This window comes from Gopherus evgoodei, chromosome 13 (assembly GCF_007399415.2).
Source record: "Gopherus evgoodei ecotype Sinaloan lineage chromosome 13, rGopEvg1_v1.p, whole genome shotgun sequence".
In the NCBI taxonomy this organism is placed as follows: Eukaryota; Metazoa; Chordata; order Testudines; family Testudinidae; genus Gopherus; species Gopherus evgoodei.
This window is the reverse complement of record NC_044334.1, coordinates 29,981,706-30,000,000: the sequence shown is the minus strand read 5'-3', so window position 1 is coordinate 30,000,000 and position 18,295 is coordinate 29,981,706. Positions and strand designations below refer to the sequence as shown.

The following is an 18,295-nucleotide window of genomic DNA, read 5'->3' as shown; positions in this document are numbered from 1 at the left end:
CACAGGGTAAGAATTGTAGTTATCAGGGCTGGTAGGTGATTGTACAGGTGTTGGGGGCAGCTGGGGGTAATAAGAAACTGGCTGCTGGAGAAAGGTGTTTTGTGCAAATACTGGGGAACAAGAAAGAGAGCTTTGGGAGGGGTGTGGGTTACCACGGTACAGATCTGCCTGCATGGCTACGAGAGACTCGAAAGACTCAGTTTGGCAAGCCAGGAGGCTTATCATCTGCTTTGAGGTTTTTTTGGTAGCCAATTCCTTTCTCCTGCTTTCTGTTTGCCTCCACTCATACATTTTCTCTTTCCATTCCTGCGTCTTCCTACTTTCTCTGTTGTAGTGAATCATAACTGCTTTGATCAATTCTTCTTTTGATTTTCGCGGATTTTTTCTCAAGTTCTGCAAGCGACGTGAGGCCGGTGATCTGGCTGCATTAGTCAAGGTCACTAAAAAAAACATAGATAGAAACATGTAATACACAGAGGCTACATTGTTTATCATCACACAGTGAAGGAGATTTTAGACTTTTTGTAGCATCCTTCCCATATACCTAACATAACACAGAGAGGCCAGGGAAGCGAAGGCATGGCGAGCAATGGGGTGAGTGTTTCTGCCCCGACTGCACCTGGGAGGGGGAATTGACCGATGGGTCACTGGGGTTTATCTGCACTGGGTACAGGAGGTAGCTGGTGTCCTGCACAGGGGACAGTAGTGAACAGGAAGGTGGCGAGCTGCTGGCGGGCGGGGGGGGGGACATGGTCCGTGTAACTGCCGGCCTCCTGGGGGGGGGGGGAGACCGGAGCGCACCGCGGGGCTGGCTGCCTGCTGGAAAGGGGGGGAAGAGACCGGAGCGCACCGCGGGGCTGGCTGCCTGCTGGAAAGGGGGGGGAGAGACCGGAGCGCACCGCGGGGCTGGCTGCCTGCTGGAAAGGGGGGGAGAGACCGGAGCGCACCGCGGGGCTGGCTGCCTGCTGGAAAGGGGGGGAGAGACCGGAGCGCACCGCGGGGCTGGCTACGTGCTGGAAGGGGGTGGGGAGACCGGAACGCACCGCAGGGCTGGGGGGGGACTGCAAACCTGGCGCCTTGCACTCAAGTATCCCTAAATTCTCAACAGGGTTTCCTACTGCCAGATATATCACTGCTGCGTGTTACCTGGGAAGAGAGGGAGGGTCTTCTACAGCAATGTGGATTCCGCCCTGGCCCCTATGCAGCTTGCCTGTGTGCAGCCATGGTCCCCCCACCCCTCGCTGCACAGTGGATCGGACGAGTTAGCCTGACCGGGACAAGGACCACAGTGGCTCTCCCTATAAACTTGCAAAAGCACATTGCGCACGCTCTGGCTGCAACTTTTCAAGAGATTACCGAGGCCGATTATAGAGACGTGATAGAGCAAATCAATGGGCTATTCCACGTTTAGGCATGCATGCAGGCAGCCATAACCCAAACCCTCCTCTCCCAAAACATAAAAATCTGCTTACCCCGAGCACGCTCCGCAGCTTCTTCCTCACCAGCAACTTCCAGCTGCTGCGACTGGCTAGCCTCCTCCTGGCTTGAGAAGAGCTCCTGGCTGCATGCCTCCTGGGACTCCGGGGTGTCTCCCTCCACGCCAGTAGCCTCACTGTCGGCTTCCTCTACACCCTCCCCCACTTCTCCCTGCTCTGAACTCTCCATGGTGCTCCTAGGATTGGCAGTGGGGTCACACCCAAGTATGGCATCCAGCTCCTGGTAAAAACGGCAGGTTGTGGGGGCAGCTCCTGAGCGGCGATTTCCCTCACGGGCTTTGCAGTAAGCACTCCTCAGCTCTTTTATTTTGATCCTGCACTGCAACGTGTCCCGTTCATGGCTCTTCTCAGCAAGGACTGTGATATCTGCCCATAAGTATCATAATTTCTCCGGCCGGAGCGCAGCTGTGCTTGCACAGCTTCCTCACTCCAAACACTGATGAGGTCCTGCAGCTCGGAATTGTTCCAGTCTGGGGCGTGGAGGCATGGTCGCTGATTGATTAATTGATTGCACTCCACACCTGGCTGAGCAAACAGGAAGGGGATTTTTAAATTTCCCGGGGCATGTAAAGGTGGGGTCAGCTGAGCCCAGGGCAGTGGAGTGTGCATGATTACCAGAGAGGCTTCTAAGGTATGCTGGGATACCTCCTTATACCACGGAGGTCAATAAAAGCGCTGGTGGGCGTCCACACTTGAAGCGCTGGAATCCCGAGGCTCGACCGGGTGTACAGCCAGTGCTGCAACCAGGGAGTTGCAGCACTGGCCGTGCTTTGCAAGTGTGGCCACATCCTAGGTTGCAGCGCTGTAACCCCCTAACCAGCGCTGCAACTCTCTAGTGTAGCCATGGCCTTAGGGGTTGCTTGGCAAATACCTTTAAGGACATAATTCTAGTGCATTCACAACTTTTTGTAATAGCTCTGCATGCATCATGCAAGAATATTAATGATCAGTTATTAATTTTCTAATAACCTATTTCATGACATTTCGTAGATCCAGATTATAACTATAGTGTGCTAGGTGTAGTGAGTATGACAGATCTGACAAGCTGCTGATAGAGTAGTGAACCACCAGTGGGCCTCTGTGTCACAGGGGCTTCCCAAAAAAGGGAACTTCTCACCATGCTAATGCTTACATTTTTGGGAAAAGGCATTTAATTACAATAATTATGATTTGTGATGCACTGCAACCCAGAATTAGATGTAAGTAGTTTCTCCTTTGATACCAACAAGGGATGTTTCCAATTCCATTCTAGTGAAATCTTTCCCTCAGCCTCTCCCATCCTCCCTCCAACAGAATGTTGGGAATCACTAGGAAAGGGATAGATAAGACGGGAAATAGCATATTGCCTCTATATAAATCCATGGTACACCCACACCTTGAATACTTTCAGAGTAGCCGCCGTGTTAGTCTGTATCCACAAAAAGAACAGGAGTACTGGTGGCACCTTGGAGACTATCACATTTATTTGAACATAAACTTTCATGGGCTACAGCCCACTTCATCGGATGCATGTAGTGGAAAATACAGTAGGAAGATATATATATAATACACAGAGAACATGAAGCAATGGGTGTTACAATACACACTATAAGGAGAGTGATCAGTTAAAGTGAGCTATTACCAGCAGGAGAGAAAAAGGACCGTTTTTGTAGTGGTAATGAAAATGGCCCATTCCCAGCAATTGACAAGGAGATGTGAGGAACTGTAGGGAGAGAAAAATCCCCATGCTTATTCCCGCGGGCCCCCCACCCCAGTTCTCCCAACACATGTAGCACCTCAGTAAGCAACAAGTGGCTGAAATTTGAGCATGGAAGACCCTGGCAATAGTCCTTTCAATAACTTGTTCTGTTGCTATGGACATGGACAGCTTGATTTGGAGTCAGGATTGGAGAGTGCGAGTTCCTGGAGAGACTTAGAGGAGGAAGGTTTGGCTGTCTGGTCAGAGGCTTTCAGAGAGAAAAGGATGTAATTGGAAATGGTCTTAGCGTTGTTGATGAAATGTCAGAGACTTTTACCAAAGCAATTCTGAATGTGCATCTCTGTCAGAAAGCAGCTTTTGGGCGTTTGCTTCTCAGAGAAGAGACCAGGATAAAATTGGGTAACAATGTTGTGGGAGCACTCTGGTCTTGTGCTGGCGGGAGTTAGATAATTGCTTTTAGAGTCAGGAAGTGTCCCTCCAGACAGTGCATTGCGCAGGCTGGACATGCAAGTTCCTTATAGGTCTCTCTACCTTGCTATGAAGTAGCAGAAATTGTAACTGCTGAGGCAGGCATCAATTGTTAGTTTGGCATGGCAGCTGTGCTAGCTCTAGAAAGGGAATATTGAGCCTCCCAGAAACCATGGCTGATTTAAATACTTTCTGAAGAACATTTAAGTTCCAAAATATAAGTGTCATAAACAGATAGCTAAGGGTTAATGTCTCTTTCACCTGAAACACCTGACCAGAGAACCAATCAGGAAACCGGATTTTTTCAACTTTGGGTGGAGGGAATTGTGTGTCTGAGTCTTTTGTCTGCCTGCCTGCTTCCTCTGAGCTTTGGAGAAGTAGTTCTATTTTCTAGTCTTCTGTTTCTAAGTGTAAGGACAAAGAGATCAGATAGTAAGTTCTATGGTTTCTTTTCTTTGGTATTTGCATAAATATAAGTGCTGGAGTGCTTTGATTTGTATTCTTTTTGAATAAGGCTGTTTATTCAATATTCTTTTAAGAAATTGCCCTGTATTGTGTCATCTGAATACAGAGAGACTATTTGTATTTTTTCTTTCTTTTTTATATAAAGTTTTCTTTTAAGACCTGTTGGAGTTTTTCTTTACTTCAGGGAAATTAAGTCTGTACTCACCAGGAAATTGGTGGGAGGAAGAAATCAAGGGGAGAGCTGTGTGTTGGATTGCTAGCCTGATTTGGCATTTCCTCTGGGTAAAAAGGAAAGTGCTTTTGTTCCAGGATTGGGAACGGAGAGGGGGAATCACTCTGCGTAGTTTCACAGAGCTTGTGTCTGTGTATCTCTCCAGGAGCACCTGGAGGGGGGAAGGGAATCAGGATTATTTCCCTTTGTTGTGAGACTCAAGGGATTTGGGTCTTGGGGTCCCCAGGAAAGGTTTTTCAGGGGGACCAGAGTGCCCCAAAACACTCTAATTTTTTGGGTGGTGGCAGCAGGTACCAGGTCCAAGCTGGTAACTAAGCTTGGAGGTTTTCATGCTAACCCCCATATTTTGGACGCTAAGGTCCAAATCTGGGAATAAGGTTATAACATGAGTGGCAGCGGCGGGATATAGACAGAATCCAGAAGCCAGTAGGAATATTATATTTTTCTTTTCTCTGCTAAGGGCTTTTTAGCAGAGAGAAACAGTTTGGTTTTAAAAGGGAACCAGAGAGAATTTTTTTTTTCTGCTCTCTCTAGTAGTTTGTGGTTTGCATGTTAAGCAAGAGACTGTTAAGGGTCTTTTGTCATGCAATAGCCCTCCCATTAGGAGGCAAGTACCAGCACTTATATGCATGCAAATAAAGTGGTTTTTCTGGTTTCCCTTAATTGAACATTAGCTAGAGAGAGAAAGGGAAAAAAGCACTGTTGCTAGGCAGACTTCAGGAGGCAACAGAGCCTGCAGTTCAAAAGAGAAACACCGGAGGGCACCCCAACACAAGAAAACAGGAATCATGACTTCTAGGACAAAAATGGAGGCCGAAGGCCAATTCAAAGAAGCTGAACACAGGCGACAGATGGAGATAAAAGAAAAGGAAGAAAACCTGAAACTGGCAGCCTTCCAAAGAGAACAGGCAGCCCAAGAGGCAGCACACAAAAGAAAACTAGAAGAAGAAAAGGTGGCCTACCGAAGGAAACAAGCAGAAGATGAGGCGGCCCACCGCCGAGACATGGAAAAACAACAAAAACAAATGGAAAAAGAAAATGAAGAGAAGGAAAAACAGAGAAAACATGAACTGGAGTTGGCAAAAGCTGGGCTGCATGTGCCGGCCAACCCTAACAACCCGGCGCCAATTATTGCTCCACAGCACAGGAAATTTCCCACCTACAAGGCAGGTGATGACACCGAGGCCTTCTTGGAAAATTTTGAAAGAGCTTGTCTTGGGTACAGCATCCCCGAAGACCAGTACATGGTAGAATTAAGGCCACAGCTCAGTGGACCTTTAGCAGAGGTGGCAGCTGAAATGCCTAAGCGGCAAATGAATGACTATAAACTTTTTCAAACCAAGGCCAGATACAGAATGGGGATAACCCCAGATCATGCCCGTCGGCGCTTCAGAACCCAAAAGTGGAAACCAGAGGTGTCATTTCCCAAACACGCCTACTACATTGCAAAAAAACTATGAGGCCTGGCTAACAGGAAACAACATTCAAACCTTGGAAGAACTGAACCTCCTCATACAAATGGAGCAGTTCTTGGATGGTGTTCCTGAAGACATCACACGGTACATACAAGATAGAAATCCCAAAGATATCGCTGAGGCGGGGGAGATTGGAGCCAAATGGATGGAACTGGCAGAAAGCAAGAAAGCTACTGTCAAGGGGAACGATTACCCCAGGGGGCACACAGATCATAAACCCTACAACCGAGGACAGCCAAAGACCCCACATACCACCCAAGTAAAGCCACAGATACCCTACCCTTCAACCTCACCAGTCTCCAGTAACTCACCTCGGCCCAGTGACCCATCAGATGGAAGATGCTTTAAGTGTAATGAACTGGGACATATCAAGGCCAACTGTCCCAAGAACACCATGCGAGTGCAATTCATTACACCTCCATCACACCAAAGATCCCCAGGCCCAGATGCCTCTCAAATACCCTTAGAGCGAAGGGAAAATTTGAGAGTGGGCGGAAAGAAGGTTACTGCGTGGAGAGACACGGGGGCACAAGTGTCAGCTATCCACCAATCCTTCGTTGACCCCAAATTCATCAACCCAAAGGCCAAAGTTACAATTTACCCCTTCATGTCACAAGCTGTAGACTTGCCTACAGCTCAACTGCCTGTCCAGTACAAAGGCTGGTCAGGAATGTGGACTTTTGCAGTCTATGACAATTATCCTATCCCCATGCTACTGGGGGAAGACTTGGCCAACCAGGTGAGGCGGGCCAAGAGAGTGGGAATGGTTACCCGTAGCCAAACCAGGCAAGCTTCCAGACCCATTCCTGTTCCTGAGCCGTCCACAGAGGCCCCGTCTGTGTTACCAGAGACCCAGACAGAGGTAGTGGACCCGGATTCCATGCCTATCACTGAAACAGCCACAGCATCTCCAGTCCCAGGCCTGGAACTGGAACAGCAACCAGCACCAGCAAGTGCAACCACATCTTCAAACTCAACGCCAGAGGGCGCCAGCGAGCCAGAACTGGCAGAAGCAACAGACAGCCATACCCAAAAGGCTCAGCCAGAGCCTGAAATACCCTCAGGTGCACCAGCGGAGAGCGGTTCACCAGCAACGGAAACAACCCCATCACCTACATCGCTTCCAGAGGGACCAAGCCCAAGTCCACAGTCTGAGAAAGAACTGGTGACCCCAGCCTCAAGGGAACAGTTCCAGGCTGAGCAGGAAGCAGATGACAGCCTTCAGAAAGCTTGGGCGGCGGCACGGAGCACCCCACCGCCTCTCAGCTCTTCTAATCGATCCCGGTTTGTTATAGACCAAGGACTTTTATACAAGGAAATTCTTTCTGGTGGACACTGGGAAGAATGGCAGCCGCAAAAACAGTTGGTGGTTCCAACTAAGTACCGGGGGAAGCTCTTAAGCTTAGCCCATGAACCTCTCAACCACCCTGGAACGTCTGCAGCGGCAACAAATCAAGGAGCTGTGCACTAGCTTCGCCCCATTGTTCTCAGCCACCCCAGGACGGACTGAACGGGCATACCACTCCATTGATACAGGTAATGCTCACCCAATCAGAACCCCACCCTACCGGGTGTCTCCTCATGCCCAAGCTGCTATAGAACGGGAGATCCAGAACATGCTACAGATGGGTATAATCCGCTCATCTACCAGTGCATGGGCATCTCCAGTGGTTCTGGTACCCAAACCAGATGGGAAAATACGCTTTTGCGTGGACTACCGTAAGCTAAATGCTGTAACTCGTCCGGACAACTATCCAATGCCACGTACTGATGAGCTATTGAAAAAGTTGGGACGTGCCCAGTTCATCTCTACAATAGACTTAACCAAGGGGTACTGGCAAGTACCGCTACATGAACCTGCCAAGGAGAGGTCAGCATTCATCACCCATGCGGGGGTGTATGAATTCAATGTCCTTCCTTTCGGCCTTCGAAATGCACCCGCCACCTTCCAGAGGCTGGTAGACGGTCTACTAGCTGGACTGGGAGAATTTGCAGTTGCCTACCTCGATGATGTGGCCATTTTTTCAGACTCCTGGCTCGAACACCTACTCCACCTGGAAAAGGTCTTTGAGCACATCAGGCAGGCAGGACTAACTGTTAAGGCCAAAAAGTGTCAAATAGGCCAAAACAGAGTGACTTACCTGGGGCACCAGGTGGGTCGAGGAACCATAAACCCCCTACAGGCCAAGGTGGATGCTATCCAAAAGTGGCCTGTCCCAAGGTCAAAGAAACAGGTCCAATCCTTCTTAGGCTTGGCTGGATACTACAGGCAATTTGTACCACACTACAGCCAAATCGCTGCCCCATTGACCGACCTGACCAAAAAGACCCAGCCAAATGCAGTTAAGTGGACTGATGAGTGTCAAAAGGCCTTTACCCAACTTAAGGCAACACTCATGTCTGACCCTGTACTCAGGGCCCCGGATTTTGACAAGCCATTCCTAGTAACCACAGATGCATCTGAGCGTGGTATAAGAGCAGTGCTCATGCAGGAAGCAACAGATCACAACTTCCATCCTGTCGTGTTTCTCAGCAAGAAACTGTCTGAGAGGGAAAGTCACTGGTCAGTCAGTGAAAAGGAATGCTATGCCATTGTGTACGCCCTGGAAAAGCTACGCCCATATGTTTGGGGACGGCGGTTCAAACTACAAACTGACCATGCTGCACTAAAGTGGCTTCATACTGCCAAGGGGAACAACAAGAAACTTCTTCGTTGGAGTTTAGCTCTCCAAGATTTTGATTTTGAAATTCAACACATCACAGAAGCTTCTAACAAAGTTGCTAATGCACTCTCCCGTGAGAGTTTCCCACAATCCAGTAGTTAAAAAGTGCTCTTAAAATGTAAAAGTCTGTTAGTTATATACTTAGTAGTATATGTAAAGGTGCATGTGTTGTATTAATCTGTTTATTTTCAAGTTCTAGAAGGAAATTGCCGCCAGTGAGCTTCCCCACTGTCTGCAATTTGGGGGGCGTGTCATAAACAGATAGCTAAGGGTTAATGTCTCTTTCACCTGAAACACCTGACCAGAGAACCAATCAGGAAACCGGATTTTTTCAACTTTGGGTGGAGGGAATTGTGTGTCTGAGTCTTTTGTCTGCCTGCCTGCTTCCTCTGAGCTTTGGAGAAGTAGTTCTATTTTCTAGTCTTCTGTTTCTAAGTGTAAGGACAAAGAGATCAGATAGTAAGTTCTATGGTTTCTTTTCTTTGGTATTTGCATAAATATAAGTGCTGGAGTGCTTTGATTTGTATTCTTTTTGAATAAGGCTGTTTATTCAATATTCTTTTAAGAAATTGCCCTGTATTGTGTCATCTGAATACAGAGAGACTATTTGTATTTTTTCTTTCTTTTTTATATAAAGTTTTCTTTTAAGACCTGTTGGAGTTTTTCTTTACTTCAGGGAAATTAAGTCTGTACTCACCAGGAAATTGGTGGGAGGAAGAAATCAAGGGGAGAGCTGTGTGTTGGATTGCTAGCCTGATTTGGCATTTCCTCTGGGTAAAAAGGAAAGTGCTTTTGTTCCAGGATTGGGAACGGAGAGGGGGAATCACTCTGCGTAGTTTCACAGAGCTTGTGTCTGTGTATCTCTCCAGGAGCACCTGGAGGGGGGAAGGGAATCAGGATTATTTCCCTTTGTTGTGAGACTCAAGGGATTTGGGTCTTGGGGTCCCCAGGAAAGGTTTTTCAGGGGGACCAGAGTGCCCCAAAACACTCTAATTTTTTGGGTGGTGGCAGCAGGTACCAGGTCCAAGCTGGTAACTAAGCTTGGAGGTTTTCATGCTAACCCCCATATTTTGGACGCTAAGGTCCAAATCTGGGACTAAGGTTATAACAATAAGAAACATTTCAGTTTGGCTTAAATGATGGATTCACTCTAGAAGTCCAAGCACTAAAGCTACTTTTTGGTTTGTGCATCCCGTTAGCTCAGTGCCAGGTATTTATACTTAAGGTTACGTTTGTCACAGAGGTCATGGAAGTCACGGAATCGATTCTCTGCTCAGCCCCAGAGGCTGCTGGACTCTGGAGCTGACAGCCAGTGGGGCCCTGGCAGGGTTCCAGTGACAAGTGACAGACTCCTGAGGGGACCCTCCTTAGGGTTCCAGCGATAGACAACAGCCTCACACGGTGGGAGGGGGGCACTGGGCAAGTGGGTGGCGGCCCATTTTCTCTTTTGATATGGTCACCTTGCATCTCCTAGCTGCTGTGGGAGGAGGGGGAACCTTGTAGCTTCCAGTCACCATGGTGGTGGGGGGAAAACCAGAAAGCTGCAGCAGCAGAAGTCACAGACACGGTCACGGCTTCTGTCAGTTGTTGTTTATTGCCTGTGACCTGTCCATGACTTCTCCTAAAAATAACTGACAAAATCTTAGCCTTATTTTTTATCAATAAGATTATATGCTTTATGTGCAGCATTTGAAGTTAAATACATGGGACAGTCCGTGGTGTTCCCTGTGTGTGTGCTCTGATTTATGGTAAATGATCTCCCATGCAAGTTTCCAGTTAAAGGTCACTTTACATGGGATGAGACATTTATTATGCACCTTTGATGACCACCTCTACATTCTACCCATTAATCAAGGTGCATAAAAATCACTCGTATTTAATTGAAATAAAAATCTGATTTAAATGCTTTTTGAAAATAAACTTATTTAAAATTAAATTTAAAATAGACCATCTCTACTATATTAAAGCCTATATTGAGGCTGAAACTTACTGTAATGTATTAAAATCATTTAAGTGAAATAAAAATCGAGCAGTAATGTTTGCTGCCAAACTTTTAAAGGCAGTCAGACCACTGAATTGGTGCAAGTCACTGGCTGAGCAACTGGAACCGGAGCTTGTTGAAGTGCTGAACTGGCTTTTGACAGTGATAGCCTCTTCTGCACATGCAGAAGTTCACTTCCATTTATTCAGATAGTTTAGTTCAATGACTAGCTCCTTAAGTTTGAGACATTGATTAGGGGTTGAAAAAGCAGGAAAGCTTATTGTTCCCTTCCGAGCCAGTGAGTAAAAATGAGGTGAGAAGATATATTAGTTGAAGGATATAGTGAGCAGAAGCAACCAGTTCAATTCATTAAATGCAGATAATGCTTCCTTTGCTTAATCAATCAGTTAGCTTTAAATGCAGGACGTTTTGATAAACGTTTTTCTTATATCCAGCACATTTGAGATATTTAGTTAAATTAAACTAACTTTAAATTCAGTTTGTATATTTGTAATTGAATTTTAATCTCCATTCAAATGCAGCTTGACAGAAACAAAGTAAAACATTAATCTAGTAAATAAGAAATGCATCAGTCACCATTTTGTAGCATAATAACATACTTCATCTATTTAAGCTTTGCATTTTTAAGTTATATAATTGTTTAAATTTGCATAGTTCTAGTGCATCCTTCTAGTTAGCAAAAAGTGCACCGAGTCTAGTGTAAAGGCTGTATTTACACTGGTGGTATTTCATTGCAAATCAGCATGTTGTAAAGTTTACTAACAAATGAGAATCAACCTTTCTTTAGGAAAATAACTAATGTACAAACACAGAACAAGATTAAAATCAATTATTGAAACAAGGTTTCCTGCTTGCTGATTTAAAATTGATTTGATTTAATTTCATTTAAATCAGTCCACCCTGCTTTTAATCCATATTTCCTCATACTAATACCCCAAACCTCTGAGCAGCTTGGAACAGGAATGTGGAATGGTTACAATGCTTAATAATTAGAACATTTCTAAAATAGCTGTTGTAAAATGTGGCATATGCAGAACTCATGGTGTGGTATGATGGTTTTGCCAGCACTCATTGGTGTATCGGTCACGTAATGTCACCGTTCTGAATTCCTACCGATAAATCCTTTATTCCACATAATATAGGAACAATAGGAAAGAATTGTGGAACTGAAATGGGTCTCTGCAATTGCCCAGTATGTGATGGCTTTTGAAGAAGGCTAAACCCTCCTTTAAGACATCTAGCCTGTTTTCTATGCTATGGATGGTGGAAAGATATTCATAGATCAATTGCCAGGGAAGGAAAGAACGTCCTGAAGCATGGAGTCTTGTTATGTTTATGCAGCTGCAAAGACTTTAATCATCCTGATATCTGCTGGGAGAGCAATACAGCAGTGCACAGACAATCCAGGAAGTTTTTGGAAAGTGTAGGGGACAAAAGAAATGGAGCAGTTCTTCTCGCACCCCAGCTCCTTTCCCTTGTAGTCCATGCAGCCAATGAGAGGAACCATCCAGCTCCTTCTAGGTCTTCCCCATACTCAATCAGTCCCTCCCTCTAAGAGGCCCTTTTGACACTTCGATTGAGGGCATCAAGCAGCCCACTTCATCGGAACATGACTCTCCCACTACTTACGCGCCTGGGAATCTTACTTGGATAAGTGGCTATTGGAGGTTGTTGAAGTGGGCTACTCTATCGATTTCCATTTCATTCCTCCTCTTTCCTCACCCCTTCGGTTCCTCTTCAGGGATCCTTCTCACAAACTCCTAAGACGAGATTCATTCCCTTCTCCTCCTGAGAACAATACAGCCAGTTCCACTGTAGTTCAATGGAAGAAGGTTCTAATCCTATTATTTCCTTATTCCCAGGAAAGACAGAGGGTTAAGACCGATCCCTGACCTCAGGAACTTGAGCTACTACAGCCTAGCACAACACTTCAGAATGGTGACACTAGCTATGACAACCCATCCTTTGATGGGTTCATTGCTCTTAACCTAGAGAACACCTGCTGTCGTGTAGCCATCCGCTTCTTCCACCAGCACTTCCTACGCTTTGTAATGGGGTAGACCACTATTAATATTGAGGTCTCCTCTCTGGACTCTTCACAGCCCCAACAATGTTCGCAAAGATTTTCTCAGTGGTAGCAGCTCATCTCCGCCAGTGGGAAATGTCAGGATTTCCATACTTGGGTGAAAACAATGAGGAGTCCCGTGGCACCTTAAAGACTAACAGATTTATTTGGGCAAGGTGCCACCGGATGCCTCTTGTTTTTGTGGATACAGACTAATACTCTGATACTTGACATGCTTGGATGACTGGCTTCTCAGAGGTTGGTCGCCCCAAGAGCTCAGGTTGTCAATGACCATGGCATTAAGACTGTATCCAAGCGCCAAGCTCTGTCCGCTGCTGGGGAGGTAAAAGGTCATGGTCATACTCTGCCTTCTCAGGATCTGATTTCTAGAGTTTATCAAAGTGACCATTGGCCTGAGTCCGGCATGCTGCTAGCCAGCGCTGTGCAGACGCCGCTCCCTGAGCTGGGCTGGCACATCCCTCTCCTGGTCCAGCGCACCATTTGCCTTGGAGTCTTCATGAGCAGAACCTACCAATCAGACCAAAGCATCAGGAGCACTAGTTTGTGATTGGCAAACAGGGAATAGCTGGAGTACATTCACATCTGCAGAGTAAGAGGCTGATCATCACCCCCGCGACCCTTCCTGTTTAATTTTCTCATGAGCAGCAAAACGTCCCTCACAACAGTCTTGTTGGAGGGAGCCATTGTCGGTCATTATTTGTGGAGAAAGTTCCTTTGTGGCCCTGTTGTGCCTCCTGCTTCCTTGAGCATTGCTCCATTTACTGCAGCACTTCTCCATCACAATCAGCTTGAACAGGACTGTGGAAGCCCAGCTGGTCACGGAGCTTATCGGCTTGACTGTCATTGAACCAACATTGTGTCCTTGATGCCAGTTGCCTGTAGGAAGGCTGTCATAACTTTAGTCCCAGATTTGGACCTTAGCGTCCAAAATATGGGGGTTAGCATGAAAACCTCCAAGCTTAGTTACCAGCTTGGACCTGGTACTTGCTGCCACCACCCAAAAAATTAGTGTTTTGGGACACTCTGGTCCCCCTGAAAAACCTTCCCTGGGGACCCCAAGACCCAAATCCCTTGAGTCTCGCAACAAAGGGAAATAATCCTTTTTCCCTTCCCCCCTCCAGGTGCTCCTGGAGAGATACACAGACACAAGCTCTGTGAATCCAAACAGAGTGACTCCCCCTCTCCGTTCCCAGTCCTGGAAACAAAAGCACTTTCCTCTTCACCCAGAGGGAATGCAAAATCAGGCTAGCAAATCCAACACACACAGATCTCCCCCTGATTTCTTCCTCCCATCAATTCCCTGGTGAGTACAGACTCAATTTCCCTGAAATTTCCCAGAAAAGAAAACTCCAACAGGTCTTAAAAGAAAGCTTTATATAAGAAAGAAAGACCATTTGTATGTATTTTTTCTCTCTGTATTAAGGTGACAAAATACAGGGTCAATTGCTTAAAAGAATATTGAATAAACAGCCTTATTCAAAAAGAATACAAATCAAAGCACTCCAGCACTTATATTCATGCAAATACCAAAGAAAAGAAACCATATAACTTACTATCTGATCTCTTTGTCCTTACACTTAGAAACAGAAGATTAGAAAGCAAAAACTACTTCTCCAAAGCTCAGAGAAAGCAGGCAGACAGACAAAAGACTCAGACACAAACTTCCCTCCACCCAAAGTTGAAAAAAATCCGGTTTCCTGATTGGTCCTCTGGTCAGGTGCTTCAGGTGAAAGAGACATTAACCCTTAGCTATCTGTTTATGACAAAGGCAAATTGATTTTAATGTGACCCGGGGAAGGGGAAGGTGGTTAAAGCTCATAGCAGTGTCTGCTCTGGCTACAGACTATCTCTGTGTGCCTTGTCCTGATTGGCGTCTGTGGTGAGACACTGGGAGCCCTTTCAGAGCCCTGTTTCAGGCTGGCAGGCAAGGGAGCTGCCGTGTGCTGCAGTGCCCACTAGGATGTGAATCTCACTTTGCTATGACAACCACCTCAGGGCATCTCTCTCCACTCTGGCAGATTTTTTATGGCTGTGTCTAAAAAGTCACTGTTGTAGGCGTGTGTCGCACCTAGCCTGCCCCCCGGTGCTGGATCTCCCTTCGCTGGTTTTAATATTGGGGCTGGTTTTATGCCAGTGTACTGCTCTGCACATGCTGTAGAATGTTCTGTGTCCTGAGCACCTCTGGGCTAGTGTTTGTGATATAGGGGAGTTGTGAGTATTTTATGGTGCATTCATTTATAATGTGTAAAGGAGAGCAGCAACTTGGATTACTTTAAATACCGTCCGTGTGAGCTTCCAGAATTGATTTGAATGGTGAATCTGTAAGGTTTGTGCAAATCAGCTGCAGCAAATGCAGTGCCACATCAATTAGTGCGATTAGTTTGTGTGAGTGGGGAATTGGTGGGACCCACTGGTGGTGTGATTGCAAAAGCATTTCAATTAGAAGCTGCAGTTTGTCCTGCTCAGGACTTCCTGAAATATTCCTCTGTGAGATTGAAGCACACCGCGCATGGACAGTGTTTGGGGCAAAAACTTTCAGAAAATTGAAGCGACATCCCTTGAGTGCTTTTTAAAATTTGTGGGCAAGGGAAAAACCTATTTTTTTTTTAACCTACACTTTTTAAGGACAGGCTACAGCAAAAATAGCTGCTGATCTCTCCCACAATCCTCCTTGTGGGAGAGGTCAGCAGTTTATATACATCTTGATAGATTAATTGACAAGGTAACCTGTCAAACCTGCCTTCTCAATGACCTGTGAACTTGAATGTTATGGCATTCCTATGGGACAGTGGAGTTTATTATAATAATTGGAGATATCCTATCTCCTAGAACTGGAAGGGACATTGAAAGGTCATTGAGTCCAGCCCCCTGCCTTCACTAGCAGGACCAAGTACTGATTTTGCCCCAGATCCCTAAGTGGCCCCCTCAGGGATTTAACTCTCAACCCTAGGTTTAGCAGGCCAATGCTCAAACCACTGAGCTATCCCTATTTATGGGGACCAGTTCAGGGTCATTAGTTCTGTCCTGTCTGGATTCTCCTTTTGAACTCCAATACATCTGTCATAGGGCAGTCCACCAGAGATGCTGGAATTTGGGGCAGCTCTATGAAAAGATCACTTAAAATTAATGCCCCTCTGCCCTGCCCTGCTGCTGTTCTCGGATGCCTCTGTGCAGAGCCCTGCACTCAGGTTGTTAGTAACAAATTCGTCACAGGCACATTGAGAGCAGCTCAGGCCAGAGCCATGGTAACACAGGAGGAGGTGATGGGAAGCAGCAAGGTCCTCCCACTCCTATAATTTCACCACAGCAATGATTTTGGATTATCTATGTTCATCTGTGCAGGCAGTCTGTTCAGCCTTGTGTGTGAGTAACTGCTGTGGATAAACCTGCCCTATTTATATCCCCGAGATGCTGTGAAGAACTGTTCATTTATGCTTTTGTTCCCTGTTAGGTGAATTCCTCCCATTAGAGAGGGGTGTGTGTGTGTGTGAGAGAGAACTGCAAACATTCAGCATCATCCTGTGTCACATGCATACATGGTATCCCTTCATGTATCTAACCTTGGGTCAGTTTTTATATTGGTGGCCAGAGCTGCCCACGTGTTTCCTCCATATGTGCAGCTCCCAGATTATCTCAGAAACTCGGGAATCAGGAAATCTGCCTGGGTCACGTTATGCAATGGTTGAGCTGGTTGCGATGAACGGGCAGCTCTGTCTATCCAAACACAGGGGAGCTGCAGAAGGGCACCTTTCATTTTTGTGCATGGAAATGGAGGAAGCCGTTTGAGGGTGTTAGGCGGACAGTCCGTGGTGTTCCCTGTGTGTGTGCTCTGATTTATGGTAAATGATCTCCCATGCAAGTTTCCAGTTAAAGGTCACTTTTAAAAATAAAGCAAAGCACCAGTTAGAAAATTAGAAGCAGTCTCCTTGGCTGGAGGAGCAGGGAAGTTGTGATTTCATCTGGTTTAGTGGAGTCAAGAACCCTTCATTTCTTTTGCAAAAACCCCATCGTTTTGGGCCTTCGTGCCTTAAAGAGGAGAGCAGCGCTCCTGTGAGGGTATCGCTGGGGTGTGTGTGTGTGCTGGACGTGGAGGTGATAGCTTCATTGCACTTTGGGTCAAATTCAGCCCAAGTGCAAGCAGATGCAGCTATCTTGAGCTCCATAGGGTTACACCAGGGTTAAATTTGGTCCTTTCCCCCACTCTTTCCTTGTGCCCCTGTGCAGAGTCCAGCCCGGAGCTGCAAGGGGAGCACAGGCTCTGTGCCAGGCTCCAGCTGCTGGCAGTTCCGGTCTCCCTATGACAGGTCAGGTTCACAGCAGATGGGGAGTTCCTAGGAGGTGCAGGATGGGCTCTCTTGAGGTTTCTGTAGGGTACTATTCAACCACAGTAACAGAGCAGCAAAGGCCTTTGCCCCCTTCCCTGACTGCCATTAAACTCTGTAAAAATGGGCATGGTAGCCCTCATGCCTCTGCAGCTGCTTGTCCTGGTTCCTGTGAGGTCCAGAAAGGGCTGCTCTTCCATCCTTTACCTAACTCCTGTGTGTGGAAGTTACTGTTTATTCCCCGCATCACTGACTTATCGGAGCGTCATCCTAGGAGCAGGGTCATGACTGTGGGTCCCTCTTTGGTGGCACAGAGACTTCTGCACTCTTCTGTCACATTCCCCAAAGAGGGTAGAGTGGGACTGGGCCAGGGCTTTGCTTCTCCATTGCACCTGTCAGTAGAGCAGAACAGAAAGTTGGGGTGCATGTGCAGCACCTATAAGGGGATGACGAAGTAGCTGCTTGATGGAAGCCCCAGACTAGAGAGAGTCTGGCTGAATCAACCACATCTCTTCCAGGGATTCCCAATGGTCCTAGCTCATCTTTCGTGACACAGCCAGTGGCTTAGAGCCACAGAATAGGAGGGCAACTCTTGAGTGAGTCTGTGCTGAACCCAAAGTCCTCAGGCATGTCTCTCTAACTCATAGACTCCTAGACTCTAGGACTGGAAGGGACCTCGAGAGGTCATCGAGTCCAGTCCCCTGCCCTCATGGCAGGACCAAATACTGTCTAGACCATCCCTGTTAGACATTTATCTAACCTACTCTTAAATATCTCCAGCGATGGAGATTCCACAACTTCCCTAGGCAATTTATTCCAGTGTTTAATTACCCTGACAGTTAGGAACTTTTTCCTAATGTCCAACCTAAATCTCCCTTGCTGCATTTTAAGCCCATTGCTTCTTGTTCTATCATTGGAGGCTAAGCTGAACATGTTTTCTCCCTCCTCCTGATGACACCCTTTTAGATACCTGAAAACTGCTATCATGTCCCATCTCAGTCTTCTCTTTTCCAAACTAAACAAACCCAATTCCTTCAGCCTTCCTTCATAGGTCATGTTCTCAAGACCTTTAATCATTCTTGTTGCTCTTCTCTGGACCCTCTCCAGTTTCTCCACATCTTTCTTGAAATGCGGTGCCCAGAACTGGATACAATACTCCAGTTGAGGCCTAACCAGCGCAGAGTAAAGCGGAAGAATGACTTCTCGTGTCTTGTTTACAACACACCTGTTAATGCATCCCAGAATCATGTAACCTAAAGCACTACCATCCTGTGATGACCACCACCTAGGTAGGCCTAGCTTGGGTGACTGGCTTTGCTGCCCGAGA

At 46.6% G+C, this 18,295-nt stretch overlaps 1 protein-coding gene across 1 annotated transcript in view; it reads left to right on the top strand.

The window, feature by feature from the left end:
- Positions 1–18,295, top strand: part of OSBP2 (oxysterol binding protein 2) — a 392,283-nt gene that overhangs the window by 80,206 nt on the left and 293,782 nt on the right. The gene's annotated exons all lie outside the window — the stretch shown is intronic.